Source organism: Taudactylus pleione, unplaced genomic scaffold, assembly GCF_031769625.1.
Source record: "Taudactylus pleione unplaced genomic scaffold, aTauple2 ptg000497l, whole genome shotgun sequence".
NCBI lineage: Eukaryota > Metazoa > Chordata > Amphibia > Anura > Myobatrachidae > Taudactylus > Taudactylus pleione.
This window is the reverse complement of record NW_028284899.1, coordinates 819,661-844,552: the sequence shown is the minus strand read 5'-3', so window position 1 is coordinate 844,552 and position 24,892 is coordinate 819,661. Positions and strand designations below refer to the sequence as shown.

Below are 24,892 nucleotides of genomic sequence, written 5' to 3'. Positions count from 1 at the left end.
ATTCATGGAGAAAATGTATGTACTTCTTATCTTGGGAAATCTATTCTACAGTGCAAATAGTACAATTTCACTTGAAAATCATAGCCAAATTGAACATTTTTGACTAAAGATTATCAATTGATTGTTAGTTATTTGTTGTGCGAATTAAAGATTTCTAAAGAGCGCTAGTAGTGTAAGGGTATCATGCAAGATTCCCATTCTTGCGACCCGGGTTCGAGTCCCGGCTAGCGCATGAAAATGTGTTTTTTGAATCCTATGACATTTTTCAAATGAATATATATTGAATCTCACTAAAAACATTACAATATTGCATTTCTCAAAGATGAGCCTCCAAGATGTCTCTATTCACCAAATTCTTAAAAAGCATAATAGTAACATTTCCTCTCCACAGGTAAAAAAAATGTGCTACTGACACAAACACTAAAGACCCAAAGCTGCTATTGTAAAGGCAATTACATTTCCGAATTATTTATATTTGTTCCACAAACTCTTTAGCACAATCTTCCTTGAACTAAAAATACATCCATGGAGCAAAGATATGTATTTCTTATCTTGGGAAATCTATACAACAGTGCAAATAGTACAATTTCACTTGAAAATTATAGCCAAATTGAACATTTTTGACTAAAGATCATCAATTGATTGTTAGTCATTTGTTGTGTAAATTATAGGTAGCTAAAAAGCGCGAGTAGTGTAGGGATATCATGCAAGATTCCCATTCGTGCGACCAAGGTTCGCGTCCCGGCTAGCAAATGAAAATGTGTTTTTTGAATCCTATGACATTTTTCAAATTAATATATATTGAATCTCACTAAAAACATTACAATATTGCATTTCTCAAAGATGAGCCTCCAAGATGTCTCTATTCAGCAAATTCTTAAAAAGCATAATAGTAACATTTCCTCTCCACAGGTAAAAAAAAAGTGCTACGGACACAAACACTAAAGACCCAAAGCTGCTATTGTAAAGGCAATTACATTTCCCGAATTAACTACATTTGTTCCAAAAACTCTTTAGCACAATCTTCCTTGAACTAAAAATACATCCATGGAGCAAAGATATGTATTTCTTATCTTGGGAAATCTATACAACAGTGCAAATAGTACAATTTCACTTGAAAATCATAGCCAAATTGAACATTTTTGACTAAAGATCATCAATTGATTGTTAGTCATTTGTTGTGTGAATTATAGGTAGCTAAAAAGCGCTAGTAGTGTAGGAGTATCATGCAAGATTCCCATTCTTGCGACCTGGGTTCGAGTCCCTGCTAGCGCATAAAAGTGTGTCTTTTGAATTCTATAAAATCTGTTAAATTAATATATAATTAATCTGTATAAAAAACATAGCTTTATTGCTTTTCTCAGAGATAGTCCTTGAAGATGTCTCAATTCACAAAATTCTTAAAAAGCATAGAGGTAACATTTTCTCTCCACAGGTAAAAAAAATGTACCAGTGATACAAACACTAAAGAGTTAAAGCTTTAATTGTGAAGTCAATTATATTTCTTAATTTTTTACATCTGCTCCACAATGTCATTATCAAATCTTTCCTTGAAAAAAAATGCATCCAAAGATTAAATATATGTATTTCTTATTGTGGGAAACTTATAAGGCAGTGGAGATAGTACAACTTCACTTGAAAAACACAGTCACATTGCACAATTTTCACTAGAGATTAACAATTGATTGTAAGACTTCTTTTATGTGAATGTAGTTCTTTAAGAATGTGCTAGTGTAGGGGTATCATGCAAGATTATCATTCGTGCGACCTTGGTTTGAGACCCGGCTAGTGCATAATGTGTCTTTTGAATCCTATGAAATGTTTCAAATTAATATATATTGAATCTCACTAAAAACACTGCAATATTGCATTTCTCAGAGATTAGCATCCAAGATGTCTCTATTCACCAAATTCTTAAAAAGCATAGAAGTAACACTTCCTCTCCACAGGTAAAAAAATTATGCTACTGGCACAAACACTAAAGTCCCAAAGCTGCTATTGTAAAGGCAATTACATTTCCAAATTATTTATATTTGCTCCACAAACTCTTTAGCACAATCTTCCTTGTACTAAAAATACATCCATGGAGCAAAGATATGTATTTCTTATCTTGGGAAATCTATACAACAGTGCAAATAGTACAATTTCACTTGAAAATCATAGCCAAATTGCACATTTTTGACTAAAGATTATCAATTGATTGTTAGTCATTTGTTATGTGAATTAAAAGTTTCTAAAGAGCGCTAGTAGTGTAGGGGTATCATGCAAGATTCCCATTCTTGTGACCCGGGTTAGAGTCCTGGCTAGCGCATGAAAATGTGTTTTTTGAATCCTATGACATTTTTCAAATTAATATATATTGAATCTCACTAAAAACATTACAATATTGCATTTCTCAAAGATGAGTCTCCAAGATGTCTCTATTCACCAAATTCTTAAAAAGCATAATAGTAACATTTCCTCTCCACAGGTAAAAAAAAAGTGCGACGGACACAAACACTAAAGACCCAAAGCTGCAATTGTAAAGGCAATTACATTTCCGAATTAACTACATTTGTTCCAAAAACTCTTTAGCACAATCTTCCTTGAACTAAAAATACATCCATGGAGCAAAGATATGTATTTCTTATCTTGGGAAATCTATACAACAGTGCAAATAGTACAATTTCACTTGAAAATCATAGCCAAATTTAACATTTTTGACTAAAGATCATCAATTGATTGTTAGTCATTTGTTGTGTAAATTATAGGCAGCTAAAAAGCGCGAGTAGTGTAGGGGTATCATGCAAGATTCCCATTCGTGCGACCCGGGTTCGCGTCCCGGCTAGCGCATGAAAATTTGTTTTTTGAATCCTATGACATTTTTCAAATTAATATATATTGAATCTCACTAAAAACATTTCAATATTGCATTTCTCAAAGATGAGCCTCCAAGATGTCTCTATTCAGCAAATTCTTAAAAAGCATAATAGTAACATTTCCTCTCCACAGGTAAAAAAAAAGTGCTACTGACACAAACACTAAAGACCCAAAGCTGCAATTGTAAAGGCAATTACATTTCCGAATTAACTACATTTGTTCCAAAAACTCTTTAGCACAATCTTCCTTGAACTAAAAATACATCCATGGAGCAAAGATATGTATTTCTTATCTTGGGAAATCTATACAACAGTGCAAATAGTACAATTTCACTTGAAAATCATAGCCAAATTGAACATTTTTGACTAAAGATCATCAATTGATTGTTAGTCATTTGTTGTGTGAATTATAGGTAGCTAAAAAGCGCTAGTAGTGTAGGAGTATCATGCAAGATTCCCATTCTTGTGACCGGGGTTCGAGTCCCAGCTAGCGCATAAAAGTGTGTCTTTTCAATTCTATAAAATCTGTTAAATTAATATATAATTAATCTGTATAAAAAACATAGCTTTATTGCTTTTCTCAGAGATAGTCCTTGAAGATGTCTCAATTCACAAAATTCTTAAAAAGCATAGAGGTAACATTTTCTCTCCACAGGTAAAAAAAATGTACCAGTGATACAAACACTAAAGAGTTAAAGCTTTAATTGTGAAGTCAATTATATTTCTTAATTTTTTACATCTGCTCCACAATGTCATTATCAAACCTTTCCTTGAAAAAAAATGCATCCAAAGATTAAATATATGTATTTCTTATTGTGGGAAACTTATAAGGCAGTGGAGATAGTACAACTTCACTTGAAAAACACCGTCACATTGCACAATTTTCACTAGAGATTAACAATTGATTGTAAGACTTCTTTTATGTGAATGTAGTTCTTTAAGAATGTGCTAGTGTAGGGGTATCATGCAAGATTATCATTCGTGCGACCTTGGTTTGAGACCTGGCTAGTGCATAATGTGTCTTTTGAATCCTATGAAATGTTTAAAATTAATATATATTGAATCTCACTAAAAACACTGCAATATTGCATTTCTCAGAGATTAGCATCCAAGATGTCTCTATTCACCGAATTCTTAAAAAGCATAGAAGTAACATTTCCTCTCCACAGGTAGAAAAAATTGTGCTACTGACACAAACACTAAAGACCCAAAGCAGCTATTGTAAAGGCAATTACATTTCCGAATTATTTATATTTGTTCCACAAACTCTTTAGCACAATCTTCTTTGAACTAAAAATACATCCATGGAGCAAAGATATGTATTTCTTATCTTGGGAAATCTATACAACAGTGCAAATAGTACAATTTCACTTGAAAATCATAGCCAAATTGAACATTTTTGACTAAAGATCATCAATTGATTGTTAGTCATTTGTTGTGTGAATTATAGGTAGCTAAAAAGCGCTAGTAGTGTAGGGGTATCATGCAAGATTCCCATTCTTGCGACCCGGGTTCGAGTCCCGGCTAGCGCATGAAAGTGTGTCTTTTGAATTCTATAAAATCTGTTAAATTAATATATAATTAATCTGTTTAAAAAACATAGCTTTATTGCTTTTCTCAGAGATAGTCCTTGAAAATGTATCAATTCACAAAATTCTTAAAAAGCATAGAGGTAACATTTTCTCTCCACAGGTAAAAAAAATGTACTAGTGATACAAACACTAAAGAGTTAAAGCTTTAATTGTGAAGTCAGTTATATTTCTTAATTTTTGACATCTGCTCCACAATGTCATTATCAAATCTTTCCTTGAAAAAAAATACATCCAAAGAGTAAATATATGTATTTCTTATTGTGGGAAACTTATAAGGCAGTGGAGATAGTAAAACTTCACTTGAAAAACACTGTCACATTGCACAATTTTCACTAGAGATTAACAATTGATTGTAAGACTTCTTTTATGTGAATGTAGTTCTTTAAGAATGTGCTAGTGTAGGGGTATCATGCAAGATTATCATTCGTGCGACCTTGGTTTGAGACCTGGCTAGTGCATAATGTGTCTTTTGAATCCTATGAAAGGTTTCAAATTAATATATATTGAATCTCACTAAAACAACTGCAATATTGCATTTCTCAAAGATTAGCATCCAAGATGTCTCTATTCACCAAATTCTTAAAAAGCATAGAAGTAACACTTCCTCTCCACAGGTAAAAAAAATGTGCTACTGACACAAACACTAAAGTCCCAAAGCTGCTATTGTAAAGGCAATTACATTTCCGAATTATTTATATTTGTTCCACAAACTCTTTAGCACAATCTTCATTGAACTAAAAATACATCCATGGAGCAAAGATATGTATTTCTTATCTTGGGAAATCTATACAACAGTGCAAATAGTACAATTTCACTTGAAAATCATAGCCAAATTGAACATTTTTGAATAAAGATCATCAATTGATTGTTAGTCATTTGTTGTGTAAATTATAGGTAGCTAAAAAGCGCGAGTAGTGTAGGGGTATCATGCAAGATTCCCATTCGTGCAACCAAGGTTCGCGTCCCGGCTAGCAAATGAAAATGTGTTTTTTGAATCCTATGACATTTTTCAAATTAATATATATTGAATCTCACTAAAAACATTACAATATTGCATTTCTCAAAGATGAGCCTCCAAGATGTCTCTATTCACCAAATTCTTAAAAAGCATAATAGTAACATTTCCTCTCCACAGGTAAAAAAAATGTGCTACTGACACAAACACTAAAGAACCAAAGCTGCTATTGTAAAGGCAATTACATTTCAGAATTATTTATATTTGTTCCACAAACTCTTTAGCACAATCTTCCTTGAACTAAAAATACATCCATGGAGCAAAGATATGTATTTCTTATCTTGGGAAATCTATACAACAGTGCAAATAGTACAATTTCACTTGAAAATCATAGCCAAATTGAACATTTTTGACTAAAAATCATCAATTGATTGTTAGTCATTTGTTGTGTGAATTATAGGTAGCTAAAAAGCGCTAGTAGTGTAGGGGTATCATGCAAGATTCCCATTCTTGCGACCCGGGTTAGAGTCCCGGCTAGCGCATGAAAGTGTGTCTTTTGAATTCTATCAAATCTGTTAAATTAATATATAATTAATCTGTATAAAAAACATAGCTTTATTGCTTTTCTCAGAGATAGTCCTTGAAGATGTCTCAATTCACAAAATTCTTAAAAAGCATAGAGGTAACATTTTCTCTCCACAGGTAAAAAAAATGTACCAGTGATACAAACACTAAAGAGTTAAAGCTTTAATTGTGAAGTCAATTATATTTCTTAATTTTTTACATCTGCTCCACAATATCATTATCTAATCTTTCCTTGAAAAAAAATGCATCCAAAGATTAAATATATGTATTTCTTATTGTGGGAAACTTATAAGGCAGTGGAGATAGTACACCTTCACTTGAAAAACACAGTCACATTGCACAATTTTCACTAGAGATTAACAATTGATTGTAAGACTTCTTTTATGTGAATGTAGTTCTTTAAGAATGTGCTAGTGTAGAGGTATCATGCAAGATTATCATTCGTGCGACCTTGGTTTGAGACCTGGCTAGTGCATAATGTGTCTTTTGAATCCTATGAAATGTTTCAAATTAATATATATTGAATCTCACAAAAAACACTGCAATATTGCATTTCTAAGAGATTAGCATCCAAGATGTCTCTATTCACCAAATTCTTAAAAAGCATAGAAGTAACACTTCCTCTCCACAGGTAAAAAAATTGTGCTACTGACACAAACACTAAAGTCCCAAAGCTGCTATTGTAAAGGCAATTACATTTCCGAATTATTTATATTTGCTCCACAAACTCTTTAGCACAATCTTCCTTGAACTAAAAATACATTCATGGAGAAAATGTATGTACTTCTTATCTTGGGAAATCTATTCTACAGTGCAAATAGTACAATTTCACTTGAAAATCATAGCCAAATTGAAAATTTTTGACTAAAGATTATCAATTGATTGTTAGTTATTTGTTGTGCGAATTAAAGATTTCTAAAGAGCGCTAGTAGTGTAGGGGTATCATGCAAGATTCCCATTCTTGCGACCTGGGTTCGAGTCCTGGCTAGCGCATAAAAATGTGTTTTTTGAATCCTATGACATTTTTCAAATTAATATATGTTGAATCTCACTAAAAACATTACAATATTGCATTTCTCAAAGATGAGCCTCCAAGATGTCTCTATTCACCAAATTCTTAAAAAGCATAATAGTAACATTTCCTCTCCACAGGTAAAAAAAAAGTGCTACAGACACAAACACTAAAGACCCAAAGCTGCTATTGTAAAGGCAATTACATTTCCGAATTAACTACATTTTTTCCAAAAACTCTTTAGCACAATCTTCCTTGAACTAAAAATACATCCATGGAGCAAAGATATGTATTTCTTATCTTGGGAAATCTATACAACAGTGCAAATAGTACAATTTCACTTGAAAATCATAGCCAAATTGAACATTTTTGACTAAAGATCATCAATTGATTGTTAGTCATTTGTTGTGTGAATTATAGGTAGCTGAAAAGAGCTAGTAGTGTAGGGGTATCATGCAAGATTCCCATTCTTGCGACCTGGGTTCGAGTCCCAGCTAGCGCACAAAAGTGTGTCTTTTGAATTCTATAAAATCTGTTAAATTAACATATAATTAATCTGTATAAAAAACATAGCTTTATTGCTTTTCTCAGAGATAGTCCTTGAAGATGTCTCAATTCACAAAATTCTTAAAAAGCATAGAGGTAACATTTTCTCTCCACAGGTAAAAAAAATGTACCAGTGATACAAACACTAAAGAGTTAAAGCTTTAATTGTGAAGTCAATTATATTTCTTAATTTTTTACATCTGCTCCACAATGTCATTATCAAATCTTTCCTTGAAAAAAAATACATCCAAAGATTAAATATATGTATTTATTATTGTTGGAAACTTATAAGGCAGTGGAGATAGTACAACTTCACTTGAAAAACACAGTCACATTGCACAATTTTCACTAGAGATTAACAATTGATTGTAAGACTTCTTTTATGTGAATGTAGTTCTTTAAGAATGTGCTAGTGTAGGGGTATCATGCAAGATTATCATTCGTGCGACCTTGGTTTGAGACCTGGCTAGTGCATAATGTGTCTTTTGAATCCTATGAAATGTTTCAAATTAATATATATTGAATCTCACTAAAAACACTGCAATATTGCATTTCTAAGTGATTAGCATCCAAAATGTCTCTATTCACCAAATTCTTAAAAAGCATAGAAGTAACACTTCCTCTCTACAGGTAAAAAAATTGTGCTACTGACACAAACACTAAAGTCCCAAAGCTGCTATTGTAAAGGCAATTACATTTCCGAATTATTTATATTTGCTCCACAAACTCTTTAGCACAACTTCCTTGAACTAAAAATACATCCATGGAGAAAATGTATGTACTTCTTATCTTGGGAAATCTATACTACAGTGCAAAAAGTACAATTTCACTTGAAAATCATAGCCAAATTGCACATTTTTGACTAAAGATTATCAATTGATTGTTAGTCATTTGTTATGTGAATTAAAAGTTTCTAAAGAGCGCTAGTAGTGTAGGGGTATCATGCAAGATTCCCATTTTTGTGACCCGGGTTAGAATCCCGGCTAGCGCATGAAAATGTGTTTTTTGAATCCTATGACATTTTTCAAATTAATATATATAGAATCTCACTAAAAACATTACAATATTGCATTTCTCAAAGATGAGCCTCCAAGATGTCTCTATTCACCAAATTCTTAAAAAGCATAATAGTAACATTTCCTCTCCACAGGTAAAAAAAATGTGCTACTGACACAAACACTAAAGACTCAAAGCTGCTATTGTAAAGGCAATTACATTTCCGAATTATTTATATTTGTTCCACAAACTCTTTAGCACAATCTTCCTTGAACTAAAAATACATCCATGGAGCAAAGATATGTATTTCTTATCTTGGGAAATCTATACAACAGTGCAAATAGCACAATTTCACTTGAAAATCATAGCCAAATTGAACATTTTTGACTAAAGATCATCATTTGATTGTTAGTCATTTGTTGTGTGAATTATAGGTAGCTAAAAAGCGCTAGTAAAGTAGGGGTAACATGCAAGATTCCCATTCTTGCGACCTGGGTTCGAGTCCCAGCTAGCACATAAAAGTGTGTCTTTTGAATTCTATAAAATCTGTTAAATTAATATATAATTAATCTGTATAAAAAACATAGCTTTATTGCTTTTCTCAGAGATAGTCCTTGAAGATGTCTCAATTCACAAAATTCTTAAAAAGCATAGAGGTAACATTTTCTCTCCACAGGTAAAAAAAATGTACCAGTGATACAAACACTAAAGAGTTAAAGCTTTAATTGTGAAGTCAATTATATTTCTTAATTTTTTACATCTGCTCCACAATGTCATTATCAAATCTTTCCTTGAAAAAAAATGCATCCAAAGATTAAATATATGTATTTCTTATTGTGGGAAACTTATAAGGCAGTGGAGATAGTACAACTTCACTTGAAAAACACAGTCACATTGCACAATTTTCACTAGAGATTAACAATTGATTGTAAGACTTCTTTTATGTGAATGTAGTTCTTTAAGAATGTGCTAGTGTAGGGGTATCATGCAAGATTATCATTCGTGCGACCTTGGTTTGAGACCCGGCTAGTGCATAATGTGTCTTTTGAATCCTATGAAATGTTTCAAATTAATATATATTGAATCTCACTAAAAACACTGCAATATTGCATTTCTCAGAGATTAGCATCCAAGATGTCTCTATTCACCAAATTCTTAAAAAGCATAGAAGTAACACTTCCTCTCCACAGGTAAAAAAATTATGCTACTGGCACAAACACTAAAGTCCCAAAGCTGCTATTGTAAAGGCAATTACATTTCCAAATTATTTATATTTGCTCCACAAACTCTTTAGCACAATCTTCCTTGTACTAAAAATACATCCATGGAGCAAAGATATGTATTTCTTATCTTGGGAAATCTATACAACAGTGCAAATAGTACAATTTCACTTGAAAATCATAGCCAAATTGCACATTTTTGACTAAAGATTATCAATTGATTGTTAGTCATTTGTTATGTGAATTAAAAGTTTCTAAAGAGCGCTAGTAGTGTAGGGGTATCATGCAAGATTCCCATTCTTGTGACCCGGGTTAGAGTCCTGGCTAGCGCATGAAAATGTGTTTTTTGAATCCTATGACATTTTTCAAATTAATATATATTGAATCTCACTAAAAACATTACAATATTGCATTTCTCAAAGATGAGTCTCCAAGATGTCTCTATTCACCAAATTCTTAAAAAGCATAATAGTAACATTTCCTCTCCACAGGTAAAAAAAAAGTGCGACGGACACAAACACTAAAGACCCAAAGCTGCAATTGTAAAGGCAATTACATTTCCGAATTAACTACATTTGTTCCAAAAACTCTTTAGCACAATCTTCCTTGAACTAAAAATACATCCATGGAGCAAAGATATGTATTTCTTATCTTGGGAAATCTATACAACAGTGCAAATAGTACAATTTCACTTGAAAATCATAGCCAAATTGAACATTTTTGACTAAAGATCATCAATTGATTGTTAGTCATTTGTTGTGTAAATTATAGGTAGCTAAAAAGCGCGAGTAGTGTAGGGGTATCATGCAAGATTCCCATTCGTGCGACCCGGGTTCGCGTCCCGGCTAGCGCATGAAAATTTGTTTTTTGAATCCTATGACATTTTTCAAATTAATATATATTGAATCTCACTAAAAACATTTCAATATTGCATTTCTCAAAGATGAGCCTCCAAGATGTCTCTATTCAGCAAATTCTTAAAAAGCATAATAGTAACATTTCCTCTCCACAGGTAAAAAAAAAGTGCTACTGACACAAACACTAAAGACCCAAAGCTGCAATTGTAAAGGCAATTACATTTCCGAATTAACTACATTTGTTCCAAAAACTCTTTAGCACAATCTTCCTTGAACTAAAAATACATCCATGGAGCAAAGATATGTATTTCTTATCTTGGGAAATCTATACAACAGTGCAAATAGTACAATTTCACTTGAAAATCATAGCCAAATTGAACATTTTTGACTAAAGATCATCAATTGATTGTTAGTCATTTGTTGTGTGAATTATAGGTAGCTAAAAAGCGCTAGTAGTGTAGGAGTATCATGCAAGATTCCCATTCTTGTGACCGGGGTTCGAGTCCCAGCTAGCGCATAAAAGTGTGTCTTTTCAATTCTATAAAATCTGTTAAATTAATATATAATTAATCTGTATAAAAAACATAGCTTTATTGCTTTTCTCAGAGATAGTCCTTGAAGATGTCTCAATTCACAAAATTCTTAAAAAGCATAGAGGTAACATTTTCTCTCCACAGGTAAAAAAAATGTACCAGTGATACAAACACTAAAGAGTTAAAGCTTTAATTGTGAAGTCAATTATATTTCTTAATTTTTTACATCTGCTCCACAATGTCATTATCAAACCTTTCCTTGAAAAAAAATGCATCCAAAGATTAAATATATGTATTTCTTATTGTGGGAAACTTATAAGGCAGTGGAGATAGTACAACTTCACTTGAAAAACACCGTCACATTGCACAATTTTCACTAGAGATTAACAATTGATTGTAAGACTTCTTTTATGTGAATGTAGTTCTTTAAGAATGTGCTAGTGTAGGGGTATCATGCAAGATTATCATTCGTGCGACCTTGGTTTGAGACCTGGCTAGTGCATAATGTGTCTTTTGAATCCTATGAAATGTTTAAAATTAATATATATTGAATCTCACTAAAAACACTGCAATATTGCATTTCTCAGAGATTAGCATCCAAGATGTCTCTATTCACCGAATTCTTAAAAAGCATAGAAGTAACATTTCCTCTCCACAGGTAGAAAAAATTGTGCTACTGACACAAACACTAAAGACCCAAAGCAGCTATTGTAAAGGCAATTACATTTCCGAATTATTTATATTTGTTCCACAAACTCTTTAGCACAATCTTCTTTGAACTAAAAATACATCCATGGAGCAAAGATATGTATTTCTTATCTTGGGAAATCTATACAACAGTGCAAATAGTACAATTTCACTTGAAAATCATAGCCAAATTGAACATTTTTGACTAAAGATCATCAATTGATTGTTAGTCATTTGTTGTGTGAATTATAGGTAGCTAAAAAGCGCTAGTAGTGTAGGGGTATCATGCAAGATTCCCATTCTTGCGACCCGGGTTCGAGTCCCGGCTAGCGCATGAAAGTGTGTCTTTTGAATTCTATAAAATCTGTTAAATTAATATATAATTAATCTGTTTAAAAAACATAGCTTTATTGCTTTTCTCAGAGATAGTCCTTGAAAATGTATCAATTCACAAAATTCTTAAAAAGCATAGAGGTAACATTTTCTCTCCACAGGTAAAAAAAATGTACTAGTGATACAAACACTAAAGAGTTAAAGCTTTAATTGTGAAGTCAGTTATATTTCTTAATTTTTGACATCTGCTCCACAATGTCATTATCAAATCTTTCCTTGAAAAAAAATACATCCAAAGAGTAAATATATGTATTTCTTATTGTGGGAAACTTATAAGGCAGTGGAGATAGTAAAACTTCACTTGAAAAACACTGTCACATTGCACAATTTTCACTAGAGATTAACAATTGATTGTAAGACTTCTTTTATGTGAATGTAGTTCTTTAAGAATGTGCTAGTGTAGGGGTATCATGCAAGATTATCATTCGTGCGACCTTGGTTTGAGACCTGGCTAGTGCATAATGTGTCTTTTGAATCCTATGAAAGGTTTCAAATTAATATATATTGAATCTCACTAAAACAACTGCAATATTGCATTTCTCAAAGATTAGCATCCAAGATGTCTCTATTCACCAAATTCTTAAAAAGCATAGAAGTAACACTTCCTCTCCACAGGTAAAAAAAATGTGCTACTGACACAAACACTAAAGTCCCAAAGCTGCTATTGTAAAGGCAATTACATTTCCGAATTATTTATATTTGTTCCACAAACTCTTTAGCACAATCTTCATTGAACTAAAAATACATCCATGGAGCAAAGATATGTATTTCTTATCTTGGGAAATCTATACAACAGTGCAAATAGTACAATTTCACTTGAAAATCATAGCCAAATTGAACATTTTTGAATAAAGATCATCAATTGATTGTTAGTCATTTGTTGTGTAAATTATAGGTAGCTAAAAAGCGCGAGTAGTGTAGGGGTATCATGCAAGATTCCCATTCGTGCAACCAAGGTTCGCGTCCCGGCTAGCAAATGAAAATGTGTTTTTTGAATCCTATGACATTTTTCAAATTAATATATATTGAATCTCACTAAAAACATTACAATATTGCATTTCTCAAAGATGAGCCTCCAAGATGTCTCTATTCACCAAATTCTTAAAAAGCATAATAGTAACATTTCCTCTCCACAGGTAAAAAAAATGTGCTACTGACACAAACACTAAAGAACCAAAGCTGCTATTGTAAAGGCAATTACATTTCAGAATTATTTATATTTGTTCCACAAACTCTTTAGCACAATCTTCCTTGAACTAAAAATACATCCATGGAGCAAAGATATGTATTTCTTATCTTGGGAAATCTATACAACAGTGCAAATAGTACAATTTCACTTGAAAATCATAGCCAAATTGAACATTTTTGACTAAAAATCATCAATTGATTGTTAGTCATTTGTTGTGTGAATTATAGGTAGCTAAAAAGCGCTAGTAGTGTAGGGGTATCATGCAAGATTCCCATTCTTGCGACCCGGGTTAGAGTCCCGGCTAGCGCATGAAAGTGTGTCTTTTGAATTCTATCAAATCTGTTAAATTAATATATAATTAATCTGTATAAAAAACATAGCTTTATTGCTTTTCTCAGAGATAGTCCTTGAAGATGTCTCAATTCACAAAATTCTTAAAAAGCATAGAGGTAACATTTTCTCTCCACAGGTAAAAAAAATGTACCAGTGATACAAACACTAAAGAGTTAAAGCTTTAATTGTGAAGTCAATTATATTTCTTAATTTTTTACATCTGCTCCACAATATCATTATCTAATCTTTCCTTGAAAAAAAATGCATCCAAAGATTAAATATATGTATTTCTTATTGTGGGAAACTTATAAGGCAGTGGAGATAGTACACCTTCACTTGAAAAACACAGTCACATTGCACAATTTTCACTAGAGATTAACAATTGATTGTAAGACTTCTTTTATGTGAATGTAGTTCTTTAAGAATGTGCTAGTGTAGAGGTATCATGCAAGATTATCATTCGTGCGACCTTGGTTTGAGACCTGGCTAGTGCATAATGTGTCTTTTGAATCCTATGAAATGTTTCAAATTAATATATATTGAATCTCACAAAAAACACTGCAATATTGCATTTCTAAGAGATTAGCATCCAAGATGTCTCTATTCACCAAATTCTTAAAAAGCATAGAAGTAACACTTCCTCTCCACAGGTAAAAAAATTGTGCTACTGACACAAACACTAAAGTCCCAAAGCTGCTATTGTAAAGGCAATTACATTTCCGAATTATTTATATTTGCTCCACAAACTCTTTAGCACAATCTTCCTTGAACTAAAAATACATTCATGGAGAAAATGTATGTACTTCTTATCTTGGGAAATCTATTCTACAGTGCAAATAGTACAATTTCACTTGAAAATCATAGCCAAATTGAAAATTTTTGACTAAAGATTATCAATTGATTGTTAGTTATTTGTTGTGCGAATTAAAGATTTCTAAAGAGCGCTAGTAGTGTAGGGGTATCATGCAAGATTCCCATTCTTGCGACCTGGGTTCGAGTCCTGGCTAGCGCATAAAAATGTGTTTTTTGAATCCTATGACATTTTTCAAATTAATATATGTTGAATCTCACTAAAAACATTACAATATTGCATTTCTCAAAGATGAGCCTCCAAGATGTCTCTATTCACCAAATTCTTAAAAAGCATAATAGTAACATTTCCTCTCCACAGGTAAAAAAAAAGTGCTACAGACACAAACACTAAAGACCCAAAGCTGCTATTGTAAAGGCAATTACATTTCCGAATTAACTACATTTTTTCCAAAAACTCTTTAGCACAATCTTCCTTGAACTAAAAATACATCCATGGAGCAAAGATATGTATTTCTTATCTTGGGAAATCTATACAACAGTGCAAATAGTACAATTTCACTTGAAAATCATAGCCAAATTGAACATTTTTGACTAAAGATCATCAATTGATTGTTAGTCATTTGTTGTGTGAATTATAGGTAGCTGAAAAGAGCTAGTAGTGTAGGGGTATCATGCAAGATTCCCATTCTTGCGACCTGGGTTCGAGTCCCAGCTAGCGCACAAAAGTGTGTCTTTTGAATTCTATAAAATCTGTTAAATTAACATATAATTAATCTGTATAAAAAACATAGCTTTATTGCTTTTCTCAGAGATAGTCCTTGAAGATGTCTCAATTCACAAAATTCTTAAAAAGCATAGAGGTAACATTTTCTCTCCACAGGTAAAAAAAATGTACCAGTGATACAAACACTAAAGAGTTAAAGCTTTAATTGTGAAGTCAATTATATTTCTTAATTTTTTACATCTGCTCCACAATGTCATTATCAAATCTTTCCTTGAAAAAAAATACATCCAAAGATTAAATATATGTATTTATTATTGTTGGAAACTTATAAGGCAGTGGAGATAGTACAACTTCACTTGAAAAACACAGTCACATTGCACAATTTTCACTAGAGATTAACAATTGATTGTAAGACTTCTTTTATGTGAATGTAGTTCTTTAAGAATGTGCTAGTGTAGGGGTATCATGCAAGATTATCATTCGTGCGACCTTGGTTTGAGACCTGGCTAGTGCATAATGTGTCTTTTGAATCCTATGAAATGTTTCAAATTAATATATATTGAATCTCACTAAAAACACTGCAATATTGCATTTCTAAGTGATTAGCATCCAAAATGTCTCTATTCACCAAATTCTTAAAAAGCATAGAAGTAACACTTCCTCTCTACAGGTAAAAAAATTGTGCTACTGACACAAACACTAAAGTCCCAAAGCTGCTATTGTAAAGGCAATTACATTTCCGAATTATTTATATTTGCTCCACAAACTCTTTAGCACAACTTCCTTGAACTAAAAATACATCCATGGAGAAAATGTATGTACTTCTTATCTTGGGAAATCTATACTACAGTGCAAAAAGTACAATTTCACTTGAAAATCATAGCCAAATTGCACATTTTTGACTAAAGATTATCAATTGATTGTTAGTCATTTGTTATGTGAATTAAAAGTTTCTAAAGAGCGCTAGTAGTGTAGGGGTATCATGCAAGATTCCCATTTTTGTGACCCGGGTTAGAATCCCGGCTAGCGCATGAAAATGTGTTTTTTGAATCCTATGACATTTTTCAAATTAATATATATAGAATCTCACTAAAAACATTACAATATTGCATTTCTCAAAGATGAGCCTCCAAGATGTCTCTATTCACCAAATTCTTAAAAAGCATAATAGTAACATTTCCTCTCCACAGGTAAAAAAAATGTGCTACTGACACAAACACTAAAGACTCAAAGCTGCTATTGTAAAGGCAATTACATTTCCGAATTATTTATATTTGTTCCACAAACTCTTTAGCACAATCTTCCTTGAACTAAAAATACATCCATGGAGCAAAGATATGTATTTCTTATCTTGGGAAATCTATACAACAGTGCAAATAGCACAATTTCACTTGAAAATCATAGCCAAATTGAACATTTTTGACTAAAGATCATCATTTGATTGTTAGTCATTTGTTGTGTGAATTATAGGTAGCTAAAAAGCGCTAGTAAAGTAGGGGTAACATGCAAGATTCCCATTCTTGCGACCTGGGTTCGAGTCCCAGCTAGCACATAAAAGTGTGTCTTTTGAATTCTATAAAATCTGTTAAATTAATATATAATTAATCTGTTTAAAAAACATAGCTTTATTGCTTTTCTCAGAGATAGTCCTTGAAGATGTCTCAATTCACAAAATTCTTAAAAAGCATAGAGGTAACATTTTCTCTCCACAGGTAAAAAAAATGTACCAGTGATACAAACACTAAAGAGTTAAAGCTTTAATTGTGAAGTCAATTATATTTCTTAATTTTTTACATCTGCTCCACAATGTCATTATCAAATCTTTCCTTGAAAAAAAATGCATCCAAAGATTAAATATATGTATTTCTTATTGTGGGAAACTTATAAGGCAGTGGAGATAGTACAACTTCACTTGAAAAACACAGTCACATTGCACAATTTTCACTAGAGATTAACAATTGATTGTAAGACTTCTTTTATGTGAATGTAGTTCTTTAAGAATGTGCTAGTTTAGGGGTATCATGCAAGATTATCATTCGTGCAACCTTGGTTTGAGACCTGGCTAGTGCATAATGTGTCTTTTGAATCCTATGAAATGTTTCAAATTAATATATATTGAATCTCACTAAAAACACTGCAATATTGCATTTCTCAGAGATTAGCATCCAAGATGTCTCTATTCACCAAATTCTTAAAAAGCATAGAAGTAACACTTCCTCTCCACAGGTAAAAAAATTGTGCTACTGACACAAACACTAAAGTCCCAAAGCTGCTATTGTAAAGGCAATTACATTTCAGAACTATTTATATTTGTTCCACAAACTCTTTAGCACAATCTTCCTTGAACTAAAAATACATCCATGGAGCAAAGATATGTATTTCTTATCTTGGGAAATCTATACAACAGTGCAAATAGTACAATTTCACTTGAAAATCTTAGCCAAATTGCACATTTTTGACTAAAGATTATCAATTGATTGTTAGTCATTTGTTGTGTGAATTAAAAATTTTTAAAGAGCGCTAGCAGTGTAGGGGTATCATGCAAGATTCCCATTCTTGCGACCCGGGTTCGAGTCCCGGCTAGTGCATGAAAATGTGTTCTTTGAATCCTATGACATTTTTCAAATTAATATATATTGAATCTCACTAAAAGCATTACAATATTGCATTTCTCAAAGTTAAGGCTCCAAGATGTCTCTATTCACCAAATTCTTAAAAAGCATAATAGTAACATTTCCTCTCCACAGGTAAAAAATATGTGCTACTGACACAAACTCTAAAGTCCCAAAGCTGCTATTGCAAAGGCAATTACATTTCCGAATTATTTATATTTGCTCCAAAAACTCTTTAGCACAATCTTCCTTTAACTAAAAATACATCCATGGAGCAAATGTATGTACTTCTTATCTTGGGAAATCTATACTACAGTGCAAATAGAACAATTTCACTTGAAAATCATAGCCAAATTGCACATTTTTGACTAAAGATTATCAATTGATTGTTAGTCATTTGTTGTGTGAATTAAAGGTTTCTAAAGAGCACTAGTAGTGTAGGGGTATCATGCAAAATTCCCATTCTTGCGGCCCGGGTTAGAGTCCTGGCTAGCGCATGAAAATGTGTCTTTTGAATCCTATGACATTTTTCAAATTAATATATATTGAATCTCACTAAAAACATTACAATATTGCATTTCTCAAACATGAGCCTCCAAGATGTCTCTATTCACCAAATTCTTAAAAAGCATAATAGTAACATTTCCTCTCCACAGGTAAAAAAAAATGTGCTACTGACACAAACACTAAAGACCCAAAGCAGCTATTGTAAAGGCAATTACATTTCCGAATTATTTATATTTGTTCCACAAACTCTTTAGCACAATCTTCTTTGAACTAAAAATACATCCATGGAGCAAAGATATGTATTTCTTATCTTGGGAAATCTATACAACAGTGCAAATAGTACAATTTCACTTGAAAATCATAGCCAAATTGAACATTTTTGACTAAAGATCATCAATTGATTGTTAGTCATTTGTTGTGTGAATTATAGGTAGCTAAAAAGCGCTAGTAGTGTAGGGGTATCATGCAAGATTCCCATTCTTGCGACCCGGGTTCGAGTCCTGGCTAGCGCATGAAAGTGTGTCTTTTGAATTCTATAAAATCTGTTAAATTAATATATAATTAATCTGTATTAAAAACATAGCTTTATTGCTTTTCTCAAAGATAGTCCTTGAAAATGTATCAATTCACAAAATTCTTAAAAAGCATAGAGGTAACATTTTCTCTCCACAGGTAAAAAAAATGTACTAGTGATACAAACACTAAAGAGTTAAAGCTTTAATTGTGAAGTCAATTATATTTCTTAATTTTTGACATCTGCTCCACAATGTCATTATCAAATCTTTCCTTGAAAAAAAATACATCCAAAGAGTAAATATATGTATTTCTTATTGTGGGAAACTTATAAGGCAGTGGAGATAGTACAACTTCACTTGAAAAACACAGTCACATTGCACAATTTTCACTAGAGATTAACAATTGATTGTAAGACTTCTTTTATGTGAATGTAGTTCTTTAAGAATGTGCTAGTGTAGGGGTATCATGCAAGATTATCATTCGTGCGACCTTGGTTTGAGACCTGGCTAGTGCATAATGTGTCTTTTGAATCCTATGAAATGTTTCAAATTAATATATATTGAATCTCACTAAAAACACTGCAATATTGCATTTCTCAGAGATTAGCATCCAAGATGTCTCTATTCACCAAATTCTTAAAAAGCATAGAAGTAACACTTCCTCTCCACAGGTAAAAAAATTGTGCTACTGACACAAACACTAAAGTCCCAAAGCTGCTATTGTAAAGGCAATTACATTTCCGAATTATTTATATTTGCTCCACAAACTCTTTAGCACAATCTTCCTTGAACTAAAAATACATCCATGGAGCAAAGATATGTATTTCTTATCTTGGGAAATCTATACATCAGTGCAAATAGTACAATTTCACTTGAAAATCATAGCCAAATTGCACATTTTTGACTAAAGATTATCAATTGATTGTTAGTCATTTGTTGTGTGAATTAAAGATTTCTAAAGAGCGCTAGCAGTGTAGGGGTATCATGCAAGATTCCCATTCTTGCGACCCGGGTTCGAGTCCCGGCTAGTGCATGAAAATGTGTTCTTTGAATCCTATGACATTTTTCAAATTAATATATATTGAATCTCACTAAAAGCATTACAATATTGCATTTCTCAAAGTTAAGCCTCCAAGATGTCTCTATTCACCAAATTCTTAAAAAGCATAATAGTAACATTTCCTCTCCACAGGTAAAAAAAATGTGCTACTGACACAAACACTAAAGTCCCAAAGCTGCTATTGCAAAGGCAATTACATTTCCGAATTATTTATATTTGCTCCAAAAACTCTTTAGCACAATCTTCCTTGAACTAAAAATACATCCATGGAGCAAATGTATGTACTTCTTATCTTGGGAAATCTATACAACAGTGCAAATAGAACAATTTCACTTGAAAATCATAGCCAAATTGCACATTTTTGACTAAAGATTATCAATTGATTGTTAGTCATTTGTTGTGTGAATTAAAGGTTTCTAAAGAGCACTAGTAGTGTAGGGGTATCATGCAAAATTCCCATTCTTGCGGCCCGGGTTCGAGTCCCGGCTAGCGCATGAAAATGTGTATTTTGAATCCTATGACATTTTTCAAATTAATATATATTGAATCTCACTAAAAACATTACAATATTGCATTTCTCAAAGATGAGCCTCCAAGATGTCTCTATTCACCAAATTCTTAAAAAGCATAATAGTAACATTTCCTCTCCACAGGTAAAAAAAATGTGCTACTGACACAAACACTAAAGACCCAAAGCAGCTATTGTAAAGGCAATTACATTTCCGAATTATTTATATTTGTTCCACAAACTCTTTAGCACAATCTTCTTTGAACTAAAAATACATCCATGGAGCAAAGATATGTATTTCTTATCTTGGGAAATCTATACAACAGTGCAAATAGTACAATTTCACTTGAAAATCATAGCCAAATTGAACATTTTTGACTAAAGATCATCAATTGATTGTTAGTCATTTGTTGTGTGAATTATAGGTAGCTAAAAAGCGCTAGTAGTGTAGGGGTATCATGCAAGATTCCCATTCTTGCGACCCGGGTTCGAGTCCCGGCTAGCGCATGAAAGTGTGTCTTTTGAATTCTATAAAATCTGTTAAATTAATATATAATTAATCTGTATTAAAAACATAGCTTTATTGCTTTTCTCAAAGATAGTCCTTGAAAATGTATCAATTCACAAAATTCTTAAAAAGCATAGAGGTAACATTTTCTCTCCACAGGTAAAAAAAATGTACTAGTGATACAAACACTAAAGAGTTAAAGCTTTAATTGTGAAGTCAATTATATTTCTTAATTTTTGACATCTGCTCCACAATGTCATTATCAAATCTTTCCTTGAAAAAAAATACATCCAAAGAGTAAATATATGTATTTCTTATTGTGGGAAACTTATAAGGCAGTGGAGATAGTACAACTTCACTTGAAAAACACCGTCACATTGCACAATTTTCACTAGAGATTAACAATTGATTGTAAGACTTCTTTTATGTGAATGTAGTTCTTTAAGAATGTGCTAGTGTAGGGGTATCAAGCAAGATTATCATTAGTGCGACCTTGGTTTGAGACCTGGCTAGTGCATAATGTGTCTTTTGAATCCTATGAAATGTTTCAAATTAATATATATTGAATCTCACTAAAAACACTGCAATATTGCATTTCTCAGAGATTAGCATCCAAGATGTTTCTATTCACCAAATTCTTAAAAAGCATAGAAGTAACACTTCCTCTCCACAGGTAAAAAAATTATGCTACTGGCACAAACACTAAAGTCCCAAAGCTGCTATTGTAATGGCAATAACATTTCCAAATTATTTATATTTGCTCCACAAACTCTTTAGCACAATCTTCCTTGAACTAAAAATACATCCATGGAGAAAATGTATGTACTTCTTATCTTGGGAAATCTATACAACAGTGCAAATAGTACAATTTCACTTGAAAATCATAGCCAAATTGCACATTTTTGACTAAAGATTATCAATTGATTGTTAGTCATTTATTGTGTGAATTAAAGATTTCTAAAGAGCGCTAGTAGTGTAGGGGTATCATGCAAGATTCCTATTCTTGTGACCTGGGATCGAGTCCCGGCTAGCGCATGAAAATGTGTTTTTTGAATCCTATGACATTTTTCAAATTAATATATATTGAATCTCACTAAAAACATTACAATATTGCATTTCTCAAAGATGAGCCTCCAAGATGTCTCTATTCACCAAATTCTTAAAAAGCATAATAGTAACATTTCCTCTCCACAGGTAAAAAAAATGTGCTACTGACACAAACACTAAAGACCCAAAGCTGCTATTGTAAAGGCAATTACATTTCTGAATTATTTATATTTGTTCCACAAACTCTTTAGCACAATCTTCCTTGAACTAAAAATACATCCATGGAGCAAAGATATGTATTTCTTATCTTGGGAAATCTATACAACAGTGCAAATAGTACAATTTCACTTGAAAATCATAGCCAAATTGAACATTTTTGACTAAAGATCATCAATTGATTGTTAGTCATTTGTTGTGTGAATTAAAGGTTTCTTAAGAGCGCTAGCAGTGTAGGGGTATCATGCAAGATTCCCATTCTTGCGACCCGGGTTCGAGTCCCGGCTAGTGCATGAAAATGTGTTCTTTGAATCCTATGACATTTTTCAAATTAATATATATTGAATCTCACTAAAAGCATTACAATATTGCATTTCTCAAAGTTAAGCCTCCAAGATGTCTCTATTCACCAAATTCTTAAAAAGCATAATAGTAACATTTCCTCTCCACAGGTAAAAAAAATGTGCTACTGACACAAACACTAAAGTCCCAAAGCTGCTATTGTAAAGGCAATTACATTTCAGAATTATTTATATTTGCTCCACAAACTCTTTAGCACAATCTTCCTTGAACTAAAAATACATCCATGGAGCAAAGATATGTATTTCTTATCTTGGGAAATCTATACAACAGTGCAAATAGTACAATTTCACTTGAAAATCATAGCCAAATTGAACATTTTTGACTAAAGATTATCAATTGATTGTTAGTCATTTGTTGTGTGAATTATAGGTAGCTAAAAAGCGCTAGTAGTGTAGGGGTATCATGCAAGATTCCCATTCTTGCGTCCCGGGTTCGAGTCCCGGCTAGCGCATGAAAATATGTTTTTTGAATCCTATGACATTTTTCAAATTAATATATACTGAATCTCACTAAAAACATTACAATATTGCATTTCTCAAAGATGAGCCTCCAAGATGTCTCTATTCACCAAATTCTTAAAAAGCATAATAGTAACATTTCCTCTCCACAGGTAAAAAAAATGTGCTACTGACACAAACACTAAAGACCCAAAGCTGCTATTGTAAAGGCAATTACATTTCTGAATTATTTATATTTGTTCCACAAACTCTTTAGCACAATCTTCCTTGAACTAAAAATACATCCATGGAGCAAAGATATGTATTTCTTATCTTGGGAAATCTATACAACAGTGCAAATAGTACAATTTCACTTGAAAATCATTGCCAAATTGAACATTTTTGACTAAAGATCATCAATTGATTGTTAGTCATTTGTTGTGTGAATTATAGGTAGCTAAAAAGCGCTAGTAGTGTAGGGGTATCATGCAAGATTCCCATTCTTGCGACCTGGGTTCGAGTCCCGGCTAGCGCATAAAAGTGTGTCTTTTGAATTCTATAAAATCTGTTAAATTAATGTATAATTAATCTGTATAAAAAACATAGCTTTATTGCTTTTCTCAGAGATAGTCCTTGAAGATGTCTCAATTCACAAAATTCTTAAAAAGCATAGAGGTAACATTTTCTCTCCACAGGTAAAAAAAAATGTACTAGTGATACAAACACTAAAGAGTTAAAGCTTTAATTGTGAAGTCAATTATATTTCTTAATTTTTTACATCTGCTCCACAATGTCATTATCAAATCTTTCCTTGAAAAAAAATACATCCAAAGAGTAAATATATGTATTTCTTATTGTGGGAAACTTATAAGGCAGTGGAGATAGTACAACTTCACTTGAAAAACACCGTCACATTGCACAATTTTCACTAGAGATTAACAATTGATTGTAAAACTACTTTTATGTGAATGTAGTTCTTTAAGAATGTGCTAGTGTAGGGGTATCATGAAAGATTCCCATTCGTGCGACCTTGGTTTGAGACCCGGCTAGTGCATAAAAGTGTGTCTTTCGAATTCTATGAAATGTTTCAAGTTAATATATATTGAATCTCACTAAAAACACTGCAATATTGCATTTCTCAGAGATTAGCATCCAAGATGTCTCTATTCACCAAACTCTTAAAAAGCATAGAAGTAACACTTCCTCTCCACAGGTAAAAAAAATTGTGCTACTGACACAAACACTAAAGTCCCAAACCTGCTATTGTAAAGGCATTATATTTCCGAATTATTTATATTTGCTCCACAAACTCTTTAGCACAATCTTCCTTGAACTAAAAATACTTCCATGGAGCAAATGTATGTACCTCTTATCTTGGGAAATCTATACAACAGTGCAAATAGTACAATTTCACTTGAAAATCATAGCCAAATTGCAAATTTTTGACTAAAGATCATCAATTGATTGTTAGTCATTTGTTGTGTGAATTATAGGTAGCTAAAAAGCGCTAGTAGTGTAGGGGTATCATGCAAGATTCACGTTCTTGTGACCTGGGTTCGAGTCCCGGCTAGCGCATATAAGTGTGTCTTTTGAATTCTATAAAATGTGTTAAATTAATATATAATTAATCTGTATAAAAAACATAGTTTTATTGCTTTTCTCAGAGATAGTCCTTGAAGATGTCTCAATTCACAAAATTCTTAAAAATCATAGAGGTAACATTTTCTCTCCACAGGAAAAAAAATGTACTAGTGATACAAACACTAAAGAGTTAAAGCTTTAATTGTGAAGTCAATTATATTTCTTAAGTTTTTACATCTGCTCCA

At 32.3% G+C, this 24,892-nt stretch overlaps 20 non-coding genes across 20 annotated transcripts; all 20 read left to right on the top strand.

Annotated features, from left to right (window-relative positions):
• The first annotated feature begins 161 nt into the window (after positions 1-161).
• TRNAG-CCC (transfer RNA glycine (anticodon CCC)) lies at positions 162-232 on the top strand. The gene has a single exon. It is a non-coding gene; the product is annotated as a tRNA-Gly (tRNA).
• Positions 233-2,240: 2,008 nt separating this feature from the next.
• On the top strand, positions 2,241-2,311 carry TRNAG-CCC (transfer RNA glycine (anticodon CCC)). Its single transcript has one exon. It is a non-coding gene; the product is annotated as a tRNA-Gly (tRNA).
• Positions 2,312-4,319: 2,008 nt separating this feature from the next.
• Positions 4,320-4,390, top strand: TRNAG-CCC (transfer RNA glycine (anticodon CCC)). Its single transcript has one exon. It is a non-coding gene; the product is annotated as a tRNA-Gly (tRNA).
• Positions 4,391-5,876: 1,486 nt separating this feature from the next.
• Positions 5,877-5,947, top strand: TRNAG-CCC (transfer RNA glycine (anticodon CCC)). The gene has a single exon. It is a non-coding gene; the product is annotated as a tRNA-Gly (tRNA).
• A 965-nt stretch (positions 5,948-6,912) lies between these two features.
• Positions 6,913-6,983, top strand: TRNAG-CCC (transfer RNA glycine (anticodon CCC)). Its single transcript has one exon. It is a non-coding gene; the product is annotated as a tRNA-Gly (tRNA).
• Positions 6,984-8,468: 1,485 nt separating this feature from the next.
• TRNAG-CCC (transfer RNA glycine (anticodon CCC)) lies at positions 8,469-8,539 on the top strand. The gene has a single exon. It is a non-coding gene; the product is annotated as a tRNA-Gly (tRNA).
• A 1,486-nt stretch (positions 8,540-10,025) lies between these two features.
• On the top strand, positions 10,026-10,096 carry TRNAG-CCC (transfer RNA glycine (anticodon CCC)). Its single transcript has one exon. It is a non-coding gene; the product is annotated as a tRNA-Gly (tRNA).
• A 2,008-nt stretch (positions 10,097-12,104) lies between these two features.
• Positions 12,105-12,175, top strand: TRNAG-CCC (transfer RNA glycine (anticodon CCC)). Its single transcript has one exon. It is a non-coding gene; the product is annotated as a tRNA-Gly (tRNA).
• Positions 12,176-13,661: 1,486 nt separating this feature from the next.
• On the top strand, positions 13,662-13,732 carry TRNAG-CCC (transfer RNA glycine (anticodon CCC)). Its single transcript has one exon. It is a non-coding gene; the product is annotated as a tRNA-Gly (tRNA).
• Positions 13,733-14,697: 965 nt separating this feature from the next.
• TRNAG-CCC (transfer RNA glycine (anticodon CCC)) lies at positions 14,698-14,768 on the top strand. Its single transcript has one exon. It is a non-coding gene; the product is annotated as a tRNA-Gly (tRNA).
• Positions 14,769-16,253: 1,485 nt separating this feature from the next.
• On the top strand, positions 16,254-16,324 carry TRNAG-CCC (transfer RNA glycine (anticodon CCC)). Its single transcript has one exon. It is a non-coding gene; the product is annotated as a tRNA-Gly (tRNA).
• A 1,486-nt stretch (positions 16,325-17,810) lies between these two features.
• TRNAG-CCC (transfer RNA glycine (anticodon CCC)) lies at positions 17,811-17,881 on the top strand. The gene has a single exon. It is a non-coding gene; the product is annotated as a tRNA-Gly (tRNA).
• Positions 17,882-18,853: 972 nt separating this feature from the next.
• TRNAG-CCC (transfer RNA glycine (anticodon CCC)) lies at positions 18,854-18,924 on the top strand. Its single transcript has one exon. It is a non-coding gene; the product is annotated as a tRNA-Gly (tRNA).
• A 965-nt stretch (positions 18,925-19,889) lies between these two features.
• Positions 19,890-19,960, top strand: TRNAG-CCC (transfer RNA glycine (anticodon CCC)). The gene has a single exon. It is a non-coding gene; the product is annotated as a tRNA-Gly (tRNA).
• A 971-nt stretch (positions 19,961-20,931) lies between these two features.
• Positions 20,932-21,002, top strand: TRNAG-CCC (transfer RNA glycine (anticodon CCC)). The gene has a single exon. It is a non-coding gene; the product is annotated as a tRNA-Gly (tRNA).
• A 965-nt stretch (positions 21,003-21,967) lies between these two features.
• Positions 21,968-22,038, top strand: TRNAR-CCU (transfer RNA arginine (anticodon CCU)). The gene has a single exon. It is a non-coding gene; the product is annotated as a tRNA-Arg (tRNA).
• A 450-nt stretch (positions 22,039-22,488) lies between these two features.
• TRNAG-CCC (transfer RNA glycine (anticodon CCC)) lies at positions 22,489-22,559 on the top strand. The gene has a single exon. It is a non-coding gene; the product is annotated as a tRNA-Gly (tRNA).
• Positions 22,560-23,009: 450 nt separating this feature from the next.
• TRNAG-CCC (transfer RNA glycine (anticodon CCC)) lies at positions 23,010-23,080 on the top strand. Its single transcript has one exon. It is a non-coding gene; the product is annotated as a tRNA-Gly (tRNA).
• A 450-nt stretch (positions 23,081-23,530) lies between these two features.
• On the top strand, positions 23,531-23,601 carry TRNAG-CCC (transfer RNA glycine (anticodon CCC)). The gene has a single exon. It is a non-coding gene; the product is annotated as a tRNA-Gly (tRNA).
• A 969-nt stretch (positions 23,602-24,570) lies between these two features.
• Positions 24,571-24,641, top strand: TRNAV-CAC (transfer RNA valine (anticodon CAC)). The gene has a single exon. It is a non-coding gene; the product is annotated as a tRNA-Val (tRNA).
• The last annotated feature ends 251 nt before the right edge of the window (positions 24,642-24,892 follow it).